General features: G+C 45.5%; 1 protein-coding gene across 1 annotated transcript in view; it reads right to left on the bottom strand.

Moving 5' to 3' along the window:
• The window catches only part of LOC132890795 (matrin-3-like), a 47936-nt gene extending 36166 nt beyond the window's left edge, over window positions 1-11770 (bottom strand). Inside the window, exon 1 of the mRNA XM_060928036.1 lies at window positions 11649-11770. The gene's annotated coding sequence lies outside the window, so the exon portion shown is untranslated. The remainder of the gene's footprint in view (window positions 1-11648) is intronic.
• Between the last annotated feature and the right edge of the window lie 3008 nt (window positions 11771-14778).

Below are 14778 nucleotides of genomic sequence, written 5' to 3'. Positions count from 1 at the left end.
GCTCTCCTCTGGACCACATCGGTGAGGCTAAGAGGGGGATTCTGTTGACTGGGCACCACAGGATCTCCATGCAATTTGCCCAGGTATGCGCCCTGGAAAAGTCACTCCGGTGCCACTGTTCTCAGCGTCAGAAACACGGGAGGTAGCAGTTACGAGTTATAAGTCCAGACCGACTGGTGTAGGTTTGGGCACTACAGGCTGTCTCAGACAGTGGGAGGGATCATCGTAGTCTCACTGGTCAGCTATTACCTGCTTCAAGCTGGGCAGCCCCCAGCCGGTAAGGTGCTGACCCGCCACAGTCTGCCTGCTTCACTGGGTGCTTGGAGCTAAGTGTAACAACTGACCAGCAGACTGTAAACCTCACACCAGGCAAAGAAAGAGAAAACCATCACTCTTGTGACTAGCAAGCTGGAAATGTCAGGACAATGTGTCCTGGCCTCTCCAATGATTACATCAGGTTGATGACTCCAGGAATGCAGCTATCATCAATCGAGAGCTCAAAAGGCTCAACGCTGACATTGCCACACTACAGGAGACCAGACTCCATTCAAATGGCAGCCTCAGAGAACAGGACTACACATTCTTTTGTCAGGGAAAGGAACCAGAGGAACCACACTTGTACGGTGTTGGAATCACTGTGAGAAACTCTCTCCTGTCATCAGTGGAACCGTCATCCGAAGGCACAGCCCAAATCCTCTCGCTCTGTCTCTCAACCTCCTCTGACACAGTGAACATCCTGAGAATTTATCCTCCTACACTCTGCTCATCAGCTGAGGTCAAGGATGAAATTTTACAAGGAGATCGAGTCCACCATCAGAGGGATTCCTCCCACAGAACATCTGTACCTGCACCCCAGATCTCATCCCTGGCACTAACTGGATCTTATCGCCACTCAAAGATCCTCGCTGAACTGTATCCTTGTTACTCGCAGATATCACAGCACTGACTGGGACACCGACCGCTCCATGGTCGGCAGCAAGATGCATCTTCAGCCCAAATGAATCCACCACTCTAAGCAGAAAGGACACTCACGTATCAACACAGCCAGGACAACAATCCCAGACCTGTGTGAATACTTCGCCAACTCCTTTGAAGAAGCCCTGAAGGACTGCCCCACAGGCAACGCTGAAAAGAAATGGAACCACATCCATGATGCCATTTACAACTCCACCATGGACACCTTCAGCAAGACAGAGGCAGAACCCAGACTGGTTCAAAGCAGGAATTACTGAACTTGAGCCAATAATTGCAGCCAAGCATGCAGCACTGCTCAACTACAATAGACAGCCTTCAGAGAGGACACTCACTGCACTCAGGAAAGCCAGGAACAATGCCCAACAGATCGCTAGACAGTGTGCCAACAAGTACTGGCTGAACCTCTGCCAGAGCATCAAACACTCTAATGACTACGGCAACATCCAGGTCATGTACGATGGCATGAAGAAAGCCTTCAGTCCAAGTGCCACCAAGATTGCACCCCTGAAGTCTGCTTCTGGTGAGGTCATAACAGACCAAAGCAAGAAGATGGAGAGATGGGCAGAGCATTACCAAGAGCTGTACTCCAGGGAGAACATTGGTCACCAACACAGCAGTTGAGCGCATCGATGCCCTGCCAGTCATGGAAGAGCATGATGTTTCACCCTCTGTAAAGGAATTCAGCAAGGCTGACTCCCTAGCCTGTGACAAAGCTCCAGGAAAGGATGACATTCCCCCTGAGGTCATCAAGGCTGGCAAGAAGTCCATTCTTCTGCACAATTTGCATGAGCTCCTGCTATTGTGCTGGGAGGAAAGTACAGTGCCCCAGGATCTGCATGACGCCAACATCACGCGATACAAAAACAGCAACAACTACCGTAGAATATCCCTCCTCAGCATCATTGGGAAGGCCTTCACCCATGTAGTACTGAACAGGTTGCAGGCACGTGCAGAACGTGTGCACCCTAAGGCACAATGTGGATTCAGAGCAAGATCATCAACAGTTGACATGATCTTTTCACAGAGACAGCTGCAAGAGAAGTGACGAGAGCAGAGACGACCCTTGTACATTGCCTTCGCTGACCTGACGAAGGCCTTTGACCTCGTCAGCAGGAAAGGCCTGTTCGCCTTAGATGCCCCCCTCCTCAAGCTCCTGAGGATGATCACGCCTTTTCATAAAGACATGCAAGGTATCATTCAGTATGACTCATCCTCAGACCCATTTCCAATCAGGAGCAGCAATGAAATAGGGGTGCGTACTTACCCTGACACTCTTCAGCATATTCTTCTCCCTGCTGCTGTTCTTCGCTTTCAGCCCATCAGAGGATAGCGTATACCTCCACACCAGAAGTGATGGGAACCTCTAACCTCGCTCACCTCCGTGCAAAGACCAAGGTGCGGATTGTCCTGATCAGGGAGATGATGCTTGCAGATGATGATGTCCTGACTGCACACTGAGGAAGCTCTACAGCATCTCATCAGCTGCTTCACATGCACATGTAGAGAGTGTCGAGCTTCACCATCAGCCTCAAGAAGCCCAACATCTTAGGCCAAGACATCGGCAGCATTCCAAGCATCTCCATCAGCAACTACACCCATCTTGGCTCTACCATATCCAGTAACCTCTCCCTGGATGCTGAACTGAACACACGTATCAGCAAAGCAGCAACAGCAGTGGCTCGCCTTGCAAAGACAGTTTGGTGGCATGCTGACCAACACCAAGATTAAGGTGTCCCAAGCCTGCATTCTTAGCACTCTGCTCTATGGCAGTAAAGCATGAACCTTGTACTCTCAAGAGTGCAGACTCGATGCCTTCCACCTGAGCTGCCTAAGAAGGATTTTGGGCATCACCTGGCAAGACAGCACCCCAAACAAGTGTGTCCTGGCACAGGTTGGAATACCAAGCATGTTTGACTTGGTCACCCAGAGACACTTGTGCTGGCTTGGTCATGTCAGTCGCATGCAGGATGGCTGAATCCCCAAGGACATGCTGTATGCTGAGCTTGCCACTGGCTCCAGACCTGCAGGAAGGCCTGTTTTTCACTATAAAGACATTTGTAAATATGACCTGAAGGCAGGCAACATCAACCCAGTGGGTTGGGAAGATGCAGCTGCAGACCGCAGGAGTTGGAGGCTTGCCATCAAGGCAGGCATTCAGATGAGTGAGCAGAAGAGAGAGGGGCAGTGGGAAGAGAAGAGAGCACAGACAACCGAGGGCAGCATCAGCACCCACAGAGCCAGGCATGGACTACATCTGCAGCAACTGCAACAGAGCCTGCTATTCCAAGATCGGGCTGTACAGCCACAGCAAGTAAGTAAGTAAAATGTACAGTGGTGCTTGAAAGTTTGTAAACCCATTAGAATTTTCTATATTTCTGCATCAATATGACCTAAAACATCATCAGATTTTCACACAAGTCCTAAAAGTCGATAAAGAAAACCCAGTTAAACAAATGAGACAAAAATATTATACTTGGTCATTTATTTATTGAGGAAAATGATCCAATATTACATATCTGTGAGTGGCAAAAGTATGTGGACCTTTGCTTTCACTATCTGGTGTGACCCCCTTGTGCAGCAATAACTGCAACTAAACGTTTCTGGTAACTGTTGATCAGTCCTGCACACCGGCTTGGAGGAATTTTAGCCCATTCCTCCATACAGAACAGCTTAAACTCTGGGATGTTGGTGGATTTCCTCACATGAACTGCTCGCTTCAGGTCCTTCCACAACATTTCGAATGGATTAAGTTCAAGACTTTGACTTGGCCATTCCAAAACATTCACTTTATTCTTCTTTAACCATTCTTTGGTAGAATGACTTGTGTGCTTAGGGTCATTGTCTTGTTGCATGACCCACTTTCTCTTGAGAATCAGTTCATGGGACAGATGTCCTGACATTTTCCTTTAGAATTCGCTGGTATAATTCAGAATTCATTGTTCCATCAATGATGGCAAGCCGTCCTGGCCCAGATGCAGCAAAACAGGCCCAAACCATGATACCACCACCACGATGTTTCACAGATGGGATAAGGTTCTTATGCTGGAATGCAGTGTTTTCCTTTCTCCAAACATAACGTTTCTCATTTCAACCAAAAAGGTCTATTTTGGTCTCATCAGTCCACAAAACATTTTGCCAATAGCCTTCTGGCTTGTCCATGTGATCTTTAGTGAACTGCAGATGAGCAGCAAATGTTCTTTTTGGAGAGTAGTGGCTTTCTCCTTGCAACCCTGCCATGCAAACCATTGTTGTTCAGTGTTCTCCTGATGGTGGACTCATGAACATTAGCCAATGTGAGAGAGGCCTTCAGTTGCTTGCTTAGAAGTTACCCTGGGGTCCTTTGTGACCTCGCCGACTATTACACGCCTTGCTCTTGGAGTGATCTTTGTTGGTCGACCACTCCTGGGGAGGGCAACAATGGTCTTGAATTTCCTCCATTTGTACACAATCTGTCTGACTGTGAATTGGTGGAGTCCAAACTCGTTAGAGATCGTTTTGTAATCTTTTCCAGCCTGATGAGCATCAACAACACTTTTTCTGAGGTCCTCAGAAATCTCCTTTGTTCGTGCCACGATACACTTCCACAAACGTGTGTTGTGAAGATCAGACGTTGATGGATCCCTGTTCTTTAAATAAAACAGGGTGCCCACTCACACCTGATTTCAATCAATGGGATGACAAACACCTGACTAATTTCACCTTCAAATTAACTGCTAATCCTAGAGGTTCACATACTTTTGCCACTCAGATATGTAATATTGGATCATTTTCCTCAGTAAATAAATGACCAAGTATAATATTGTCTCATTTGTTTAACTGGGTTCTCTTTATCTACTTATGACTTGTGAAAATCTGATGTTTTAGGTCATATTTATGCAAAAATATAGGAAATTCTAAAGGGTTCACAAACTTTCAAGCACCACCGCATGTATGTAGTGCTTTTCACAGATGAAAGTCACAAAGAGCTTTACAAGGGCAGGTAAAAATACAGGTAACACATGGATGTAAACAAACACAGTAAGATACATAGTATACAAAAAGAAGAAGAAAGTGCATAAGGAATAAAGAGAGAATATCCAGGAGTTCACCCAAATGCTTGTTTGAACAAGTGAGTCTTCAGTTGCCTTTTAAAACAGTCCACAGAGACAGCAAACCTGAGAAGGGTGGGCAAGGCATTCCAAAGTTTGGGGGCGACAACCTCAAAAGCTCATTCACCACAGGTCTTGAAACAAGTGTGTGGGACTGACAGCAGGTTTAGTTGTTGGCTCCGAGGGAATGTGCAGGCATATGGAGGTGAATTAGGGCTGCGAAATAAGCGGGGGCTTGGCCATGCAGTGCCCTATATGTAATAATAAGAATCTTAAACTGTATCCTGTAGCACGCGGGATGCCAGTGAAAGGAGCTGAGCAGAGGTGTGATGCGAGTGTCTGCTAGACCTTGTAATGCCGCTTTTCCACTACCAACGCGGCTGAGTTGGGCTGAGCCGTGCCGTGCTGAGCTGAGTGGGGCTGTTGGAGTTGCATTTCGACTACAACCGCGCTGAACCGTGCTGGCTGGAAGTGGGTGGACACATTGGGTGGAGTTAGCGAAAGTGGGTGGATGTCACGTGATGTCGTTAGGCGGCGCAAACAGTGACATCAGTGATCTTTTAAGCGGTAGTCTCACGACCCGGAGAGTAAACAATAAACATGGAGTCGTTAGTGTTGCTGGTCTTGGTGCTGTGGCTTGTTGTCACCGACAACGCCAACAGATACTGGCAAGAGCGTATAGATGAGGCGAGGCGCATAAGGCTTCAGAAATTCTCGTAATTCTTCTTCTTCCGGGTTTACAGATCCCAGCGTGCTCGCGGGGCGTGTGTGGGCATGTGAGGACACTCCTCCTCACCAATCAGTGCACAGGGGACTGTCTCCTCACGCCCCTAGCCCCACTCGGCTCGGTTTGGCTCGCTTCGGCTCGCTTCAGCCCTACTCCAAAACCGTGCGAGTTTTGGGTGCTAAGCAGGGCTGAAGCGAGCCGAGTCGTGCTGCTCTAAGGTAGTCGAAATGCGAGCCGTGTCGGGCTGAAGTGAGCTGAAGCGAGCTGAAAAAGGGTAGTGGAAAAGGGCCAAAAGTAACCTAGAAGCAGCATTCTGGATTGACTGTAAGCAAGACAAGACAGGCTTGTTAAGGGAGAAGAAAAAAAAAGGTGTTTTACAGTAATCAATGCGTGAGGACATAAAAGCATCTCCAGTTCTGAGTAAGACACCATAGATCTGAGTTTGCTAACGTTATGCAGATGGGGGGACCCACAGCAGGTGCTGCAACCCAACACAGACTAATCCCTGTCCCTTCAAGGCACAGACTCCACAGAATTCTGAAAAAACATGCTGTGGTATCTGCACCAAGCCGTTAGCAGCAGATCCTTTATGCCCTGCAAGTTGTGAGATGGAGCCTCCATGAATCAGGATTTGTTTGTCCAGCACATCCCACAGACACTCGATCAGACTGAGATCTGGGGAATTTGGATGCCAAGACAACCCTCATGTGCCTCAAATCATTCCTGAACAATATTTGCAGTGTGGCAGGGCACATTATCCTGCTGAAAGAGGCCACTGCCAGTAAAGAATATCGTTCCCATGAAGGGGTGTACTTGATGTGCAAAAATGTTTAGATAGGTGATGTGTCAAAGTAACATCCACATAAATGACAAGACCCAAGGTTTCCCAGCAGAACACTGCCCAGAAAATCACAATGCCTCCACCAGCTTGCCTTCCCATCACGCATTATGGTGCCTTCTCCCCAGGTAAGTGACACGCACACACCTGGCCATACACATGATGTAAAAGAAAAAAAATAAAATTTCATCAGACCAGGTCACCTTCTTCCATCGCTCCATCATCCAGTTCTGATGCTCACATGCCCATTATATGCACTTTCAGCAGTGGATAGGAGTCAGCTTGGATACTCTGACCTAGTCTGGCTAACGCAACTTCAAAGCTCTGCGAGCATTGGTCTGGCAAAGATATTAAGCCCAACCGTTTCCCAAAGCGCGTGGTTGACCCGCCTCCCTGAAATGCCTCAGTTTGCTACTGGTCGAAGCCAGAAAAGGCTGTGACGAAGCTTAAACCAATCACATCACTCTTTCCTCTGACGTATGTGACACGACGGAAACTGCTTGAGTAACAGGAAGAAGAAGGAGGAGCTGAAGAGGAAGAGGACAATAATAGCGCGATCAAAGGCGAGACGACCACAACGATAGGATTCTTGCTGAGCCCCATTGATTTGGCTACCAGCGGGGCTAAGTGGTAGATTAAACTCTTACCGAAGCCGGTCGGGAGCAAGGCGAAAACGTCCTTCCTTTCAATAAATACCTCCAGGGCTGCTCTTTGCTCCATTTTCAATGAGAACTTCCCGTTGAATGCTTTCAATACAGCATCTACCGCTGTGTCAAAGGCTTGCCGCTGCTCCATGTTCGTAATGTTTCTAGTGATTGAAGCGCTTCCGGCATAGATTGTATAAACAATCTATGGCTTCCAGTCGCAGTTCTACTACGTCACTGCCTTGAACACGCCTCTACCCAGGGCCGTTGGAGATGCTCAAAGTTGATTGGCTCCCAATTTTTCGGGAGCTTGGAAGAGCTGGAGATAGCTTGCCTTGCCAGACTAAGTTCGCAACAGCCCCCCGTGTTGCGTCACACTTAGGATGGGCGGGCCCAGGCTAACTCTGACCAGCATTACATTTTTCAGCAAACTGTGCAACAACAGCTCTTCTGTGGGATTGGAAGAGATGGGCTAGAGCTCATTAACTATATTAACGAGCCTTGGGTGCCCATGACCACGTCACCGCTTGTCCTTCCTCTGGTCACTCTTGGTAGGTACTAACCACTGCATACCAGGAACACCCCACAAGATCTGCTGGTTTGGAGATGCTCTGACCCAAACAGCTAACATCACAATTTGGCCCTTGTCAAAAATCGCTCAGATCCTTACATTTGACAATTTTCAATGCATCGACTTTGAGAACTGACTGTTCTCTTGCTACCTAGTATATCCCACCACTTGACAGGTGCTACTATAACGAAACAATCACTTCACCTTTCAGCAGTTTCAATGGTATGGCTTATCGGTGTATGTGGTATACTGTGAATGAGCTGTTAAGGAGTACATTAATATAAATCCATGATTTGGACAACAACTGGAATCAGAGGAGTATGTAACAGCGATATGTTATTACTATCTTTACCACTACTGCATACCCTTGCACCCAGGTGCCTTGTAATCCATACACGGCTGTTCTTGGAGTGGTTCACCACCCAATTCTTTGGTACTCCTTTGGTAGTCCTTGTTCACTGACGAACAAAGTAGAGGGGGATGGCACAGCTGCATAACAGCTGGGCTCCAGTCAGTCATGATGTACCGACAAAGTGATCTATATTCTAGGTGTGTGTGTGAAGTGTATGTCTTTAATATCGATATAACCCTTTCATGCATAAATGATTAAAATACAAACTTAGATTATTTAGATGGTTTGTTATTTAAAAATTGCACATCATACAAATTTGGACTTTGTTCCCCACAAAATATGATTTGTAATATAATTGGATTGTCAACATGTAGGAATAAAATGCATCAAAATCATCAGTAAAAAAAAAAAGTGAAAATATTTTTACCTCTATTATATATTTTGATTACCAGAATTACAAAATATAGTAGTATTCTTTACATTTATGCATTTTATGACTGTTACTGTATTACACAATGGACACTGGAGATTATTACTTTCAAATATTCCATTTTAAAGGGCATTACACACACTATATTATATATAAATAAATAAAACACGTACACACACAGTGATATGCAAAAGTTTGGGCACCCCTGGTCAAAATTGCTGTTACTGTGAACAGTTAAGCAAGTTGAAGATGAAATGATCTCCAAAAGGCATGAAGTTAAAGATGACTCATTCCCTTTATATTTTAAGCAAAAACAATTTTTCTTCATCTTCTACATTTTCAAAATGACAAAAAAGGAAAAGGGCCTGAAGCAAAAGTTTGGGCACCCTGCATGGTTAGTACCTAGTAACACCCCCTTTGGCAAGTATCACAGCTTGTAAACACTTTTTGTAGCCAGCTAATAATCTTTCAGTTCTTGCCTGGGGGATTTTCACACATTCGTCCTTGCAAAAGGCTTCCAGTTCTACAAGTATCTTGGGCTGTCTTGCATGCACTGCTCTTTTGAGATCTATCCACAGATTTTCAATGATGTTTAGGTCAGGGGACTAACTGTGAGGGCCAGGGCAAAACCTTCAGCTTGGGCCTCTTGAGGTATTCCATTGTAGATTTTGAGGTGTGTTTTGGATCATCGTCTTATTGTAGGACCCGTCCTCTTTTTAACTTCAACTTTTTTACAGATGGTGTGATGTTTGCTTCCAGAATTTGCTGGTATTTATTCGAATCCATGCTTCCCTCGACCAATGAAATGTACCCTGTGCCACTGGCTGCAACACAACCCCAAAGCATGATCGATCCACACCCATGCTTCAGAGTTGGAGAGGTGTTCTTTTCCTGGAATTTGGCACCCTTTTTTCTCCAAACATACCTTTGCACATTGTGGCCAAAAGGTTCTATTTTGAGTTCATCAGTCCACAGGACTTGTTTCCAAAATGCATCAGGCTTATTTAGATGTTCATTTGCAAACTTCAGACGCTGAATTTTTTGGCTCGGACGCAGGAACGGTTTTCTTCTGATGACTCTTCCATGAAGGTCATATTTGTTCAGGTGTTGCTGCATAGCAGAACAGTGCACCACCACTCCAGGGTCTGCTAAATCTTTCTGAAGGTCTTTTGCAGTCAAACAGGGGTTTTTATTTGCCTTTCTAGCAATCCAATGAGCAGTTCTTTCAGAAAGTTTTCTTCATCTTCCAGACCTCACCTTGATCTCCACCGTTTCTGTTAACTGCCATTTCTTAATAACATTACAGTCTGAGGAAACAGCTACCTGAAAACACTTTGCTACGTTCTTGTAGCCTTCTCCTGCTTTGTGAGCATCAGTTATTTTATTATTCAGAATGCGAGGGAGTTGCTTAGAGGAGCCCATGGCTGTTGATTTTAGAGACAAGTTTGAGGAGTCAGAGAATTTATACAGCTTTGAAATCTGCATCATCTGACCTTTCTTAATGAAGAATTTGAAGAAGCCACAGCTCAATAAGCTAATTAAAGTGCCATTCCACCATTGGATGTATTCTTTGGCATAAAATACAATATATTTTGACAACATGACTAGACAGGGAAATCTTTTAGCTTCAAAATGATATATTAAGGGGGCGTCGTGGCTCAGGTGGATAGGGCGCCGTGCCGTGGGTCCGGGGACCCGGGTTCGATTCCGACCCGGGGTCATTTCCCGATCCCTCCCCGTCTCTCTCTCCTGCTCATTTCCTGTCTCTACACTGTCCTATCCAATAGGGGTGCAGAAAGCCCAAAAAAATATCTTAAAAAAATATATATTAAACAATTTTTTTACAACGACAAGTATATTAATTTTGCGACCAAAGTCACCTACCCTTTTAATTTCCGCACGGTAGTGAAACGTGATGTCATCGGCAGGTTCCCCTTCTTGTGTACCACGTCACGTGTGACGTGGCACAGATTATGAGCAATGGCGGATAGAACGCGATTTCCACTTGTCGATTGCTGTGCCGATATTCACCATCGACCGTCTCCTTTGGGCATCACTTGCTATTTTCCTTCGCTTCTTTTCCGAAGCTGACAATCGCGTTCTATCCGCCATTGCTGATAATCTGTGACACGTCACACGTGACGTCGTACACAAGAAGGGGAACCTGCCGATGACATCACGTTTCACTACCGCGCGGAAATTAAAAGGGTAGGTGACTTTGGTCGCAAAATTAATATACTTGTCGTTGTCAAAAAATTATGTTTGAGATATCATTTTGAAGCTAAAAGATTTCTCTGTCTAGTCATGTTGTCATAAAATATATTGTATTTTATGCCAAAAAAATACATCCAATGGTGGAATGGCACTTTAAGGTCTGGAACCTTGGTAAAAGTTACCTGAGAACTCAAATGTATTGGGGTGCCCAAACTTTCACATCGTGTTCCTTTTCTTTTTTCACTTTCCAATTGTACAAAACAAAAATAATACACAAGCCTTGCAGAAAACGCTGCAAAGAAATGTCGTCTTTACCTTTATGCCTTTTGGTGATCAGTTCATCTTCTGCTCACTTAACTATTCACAGTAACAGACATTTTCAGTTAGTTTGCAAAAGTTTGGGCACCCTGCGTACATATTAGTGTGTGTCCATGTGCTTTAGTGAAGAGATTGCACAGATGTCAGAGCCATGCTGCTCTGGGAGAACAGGCAAATAGTCATAAAGAGCAACACAAACCAGGATAATGATTAATAATGGTTTATATTAAAATTACAGCAGTGGTCTCAAATGATTTAGAAACGCTTCATGTCCTATTTTTTTTCCTCCACGTAAACATACATGTGGAAATCATCCATAAATGGCGACATTTTCTATGAGACTGTCCGAGTTCTCTGTCTGAGCTGTGCACGACCCGATCCAGCGACAGAACCAGCTCCACTTTACACTTCTGACTGGAACCCACTGGGTCTGATCCGCAGCTCGGTACCTCACGATTAAACTGCGATACAGACAAACAAATATAACATACCTTTTACTGAACCGAGTAAATGTCGCGCAGCAGAATAATCCACCCACAGCAGGAAACCGGAAACCAGTGTCGCCAAAAAAAATCTCACCAGTCACTCCCTGTGTCCGAAATCACTCACTCATTCCCTACTCCCTACTCTTCTTCTTCTTTAGGGTTTTATGGCGGTTGGCAACCAACTTAAAGGAGCATTACCGCCACCAACTGGGCTGGAGTGTGGAACAGGTAGCTCTCATCTCATTCTCATTATCTCTAGCCGCTTTATCCTTCTACAGCAGGGGTGTCAAACCTGATCCATAAAGGGCCATGTGGCTGCAGGTTTTCATTCCAGCCATGCAGCAGCACCCTGATTTGGCTTATTCAATCAACTGACACACCCACCCTTTAATCAAGGGTGGGTGTGGCTGCAAGTATTTGACTGTGTGAAGACAGTTCAGTTGATTGAATGAGCCAAGTCAGGTGTGCTGCTGCATGGCTGGAATGAAAACCTGCAGCCACAAGGCCCTTTATGGATCAGGTTTGACACCCCTGTTCTACAGGGTCGCAAGCAAGCTGGAGCCTATCCCAGCTGACTACGGGCGAAAGGCGGGGTACACCCTGGACAAGTCGCCAGGTCATCACAGGGCTGACACATAGACACAGACAACCATTCACACTCACATTCACACCTACGGTCAATTTGGAGTCACCAGTTAACCTAACCTGCATGTCTTTGGACTGTGGGGGAAACCGGAGCACCCGGAGGAAACCCACGCGGACATGGGGAGAACATGCAAACTCCACACAGAAAGGCCCTCGCCGGCCACGGGGCTCGAACCCAGACCTTCTTGCTGTGAGGCGACAGCGCTAACCACTACACCACCGTGCCGCCGGAACAGGTAGATATTGGATTAAATTTAAAAAAAACCAAACTACTCCCTACTCACTATCGAGGGACTTCATAGCAGGGCTTTTCAAAGTGTGGGGCGCGCCTCCCCTAGGGGGCGCCAGAGTTCTTCAGGGGGGGCACAACGTGAGGAAAAATAAACCAGAATAAGTTACTATTGCGGACATTTAGCGAACTTCAGCTAGCCTTTGCCAGAGACAAAATGGATCGATTTTTAGTACCTAAAGCTACAGTGAGTGAGGAGACAGAGTCTGGGCCAAGCAAAAAAAGAAGGAAATATGACCACGATTGGTGGCACGGTGGTGTAGTGGTTAGCGCTGTTGCCTCACAGGAAGAAGGTCCGGGTTCGAGCCCCATGGCCGGCGAGGGCCTTTCTGTGTGGAGTTTGCATGTTCTCCCCGTGTCCGCGTGGGTTTCCTCCGGGTGCTCCGGTTTCCCCCACAGTCCAAAGACATGCAGGTTAGGTTAACTGGTGACTCTAAATTGACCGTAGGTGTGAATGTGAGTGTGAATGGTTGTCTGTGTCTATGTGTCAGCCCTGTGATGACCTGGCGACTTGTCCAGGGTGTACCCCGCCTTTCGCCCGTAGTCAGCTGGGATAGGCTCCAGCTTGCCTGCGACCCTGTAGAACAGGATAAAGCGGCTAGAGATAATGAGATAAGATGAGATATTACACTGAGTGTATTTCTCACATTCAAAAACAAAGTACTTCATGTCTGCTGCATCTTTCACTTCTTTTAAATCAAGGCTGAATATTTAAAGGAACAGTCCACCGTACTTCCATAATGAAATATGCTCTTATCTGAATTGAGACGAGCTGCTCCGTACCTCTCCGAGCTTTGCGTGACCTCCCAGTCAGTCAGACGCAGTCAGACGCGCTGTCACTCCTGTTAGCAATGTAGCTAGGCTCAGTATGGCCAATGGTATTTTTTGGGGCTGTAGTTAGATGCGACCAAACTCTTCCGCGTTTTTCCTGTTTACATAGGTTTATATGACCAGTGATATGAAACAAGTTCAGTTACACAAATTGAAACGTAGTGATTTTCTATGCTATGGAAAGTCCGCACTATAATGACAGGCGTACTAACACCTTCTGCGCGCTTCGGCAGCGCATTGAAATCTGAGCTCCGTATCAATGCGCTGTCGAAGCGCGCAGAAGGTGTTAGTACGCCTGTCATTATAGTGCGGACTTTCCGTAGCATAGAAAATCGCTACGTTTCAATTTGTGTAACTGAACTTGTTTCATATCACTGGTCATATAAACCTATGTAAACAGGAAAAATGCGGAAGAGTTTAGTTGCATCTAACTACAGCCCCAAAAAATACCATTGGCCATAGTGAGCCTAGCTACATTGCTAACAGGAGTGACAGCATGTCTGACTGCGTCTGACTGACTGGGAGGTCACGCAAAGCTCGGAGAGGTACGGAGCAGCTCGTCTCAATTCAGATAAGAGCATATTTCATTATGGAAGTACGGTGGACTGTTCCTTTAAGTTCTTCTTTGCTGCTGCCTTTTATTAAATCAAATTTGAGGCTTTTGATTAAATTCCTCGCTCTGCACTGTCACTTTTATTCTTGTATTTTATCTGTCTTACTCTGGTTTAGCTTTTTTTTCTATTCTCTGACTATTTTTAATTCTACTGGAATGTCTGTTTATAATGTGTTTCTTCCTCCTTATTTTTTCAATCCTGGTTCAATGCTTGAAAGTTTGTGAACCCTTTAGAATTTTCTATATTCCTGCATAAATATGGCCTAAAACATCATCAGATTTTCACACAAGTAGATAAAGAGAACCCAGTTAAACAAATGAGACAAAAATATTATACTTGGTCATTTATTTATTGAGGGAAATTATTAAATATTACATATCTGTGAGTGGCAAAAGTATGTGAACCTCTAGGATTAGCAGTTAATTTGAAGGTGGAATTAGAGTCAGGTGTTTTCAATCAATGGGATGACAATCAGGTGTGAGTGGGCGCCCTGTTTTATTTAAAGAACAGGGATCTATCAAAGTCTGATTTTCACAACACATGTTTGTGGAAGTGTATCATGGCACGAACAAAGGAGATTTCTGAGGACCTCAGAAAAAGCGTTGTTGATGCTCATCAGGCTGGAAAAGGTTACAAAACCATCTCTAAAGAGTTTGGACTCCACCAATCCACAGTCAGACAGATTGTGTACAAATGGAGGAAATTCAAGACCATTGTTACCCTCCCCAGGAGTGGTCGACCAACAAAGATCACTCCA

The sequence above is a fragment of the Neoarius graeffei genome, chromosome 8, assembly GCF_027579695.1.
Source record: "Neoarius graeffei isolate fNeoGra1 chromosome 8, fNeoGra1.pri, whole genome shotgun sequence".
NCBI lineage: Eukaryota > Metazoa > Chordata > Actinopteri > Siluriformes > Ariidae > Neoarius > Neoarius graeffei.
Note: the sequence above shows the minus strand (reverse complement) of the source record. Positions and strands in the feature narration are given on the sequence as shown.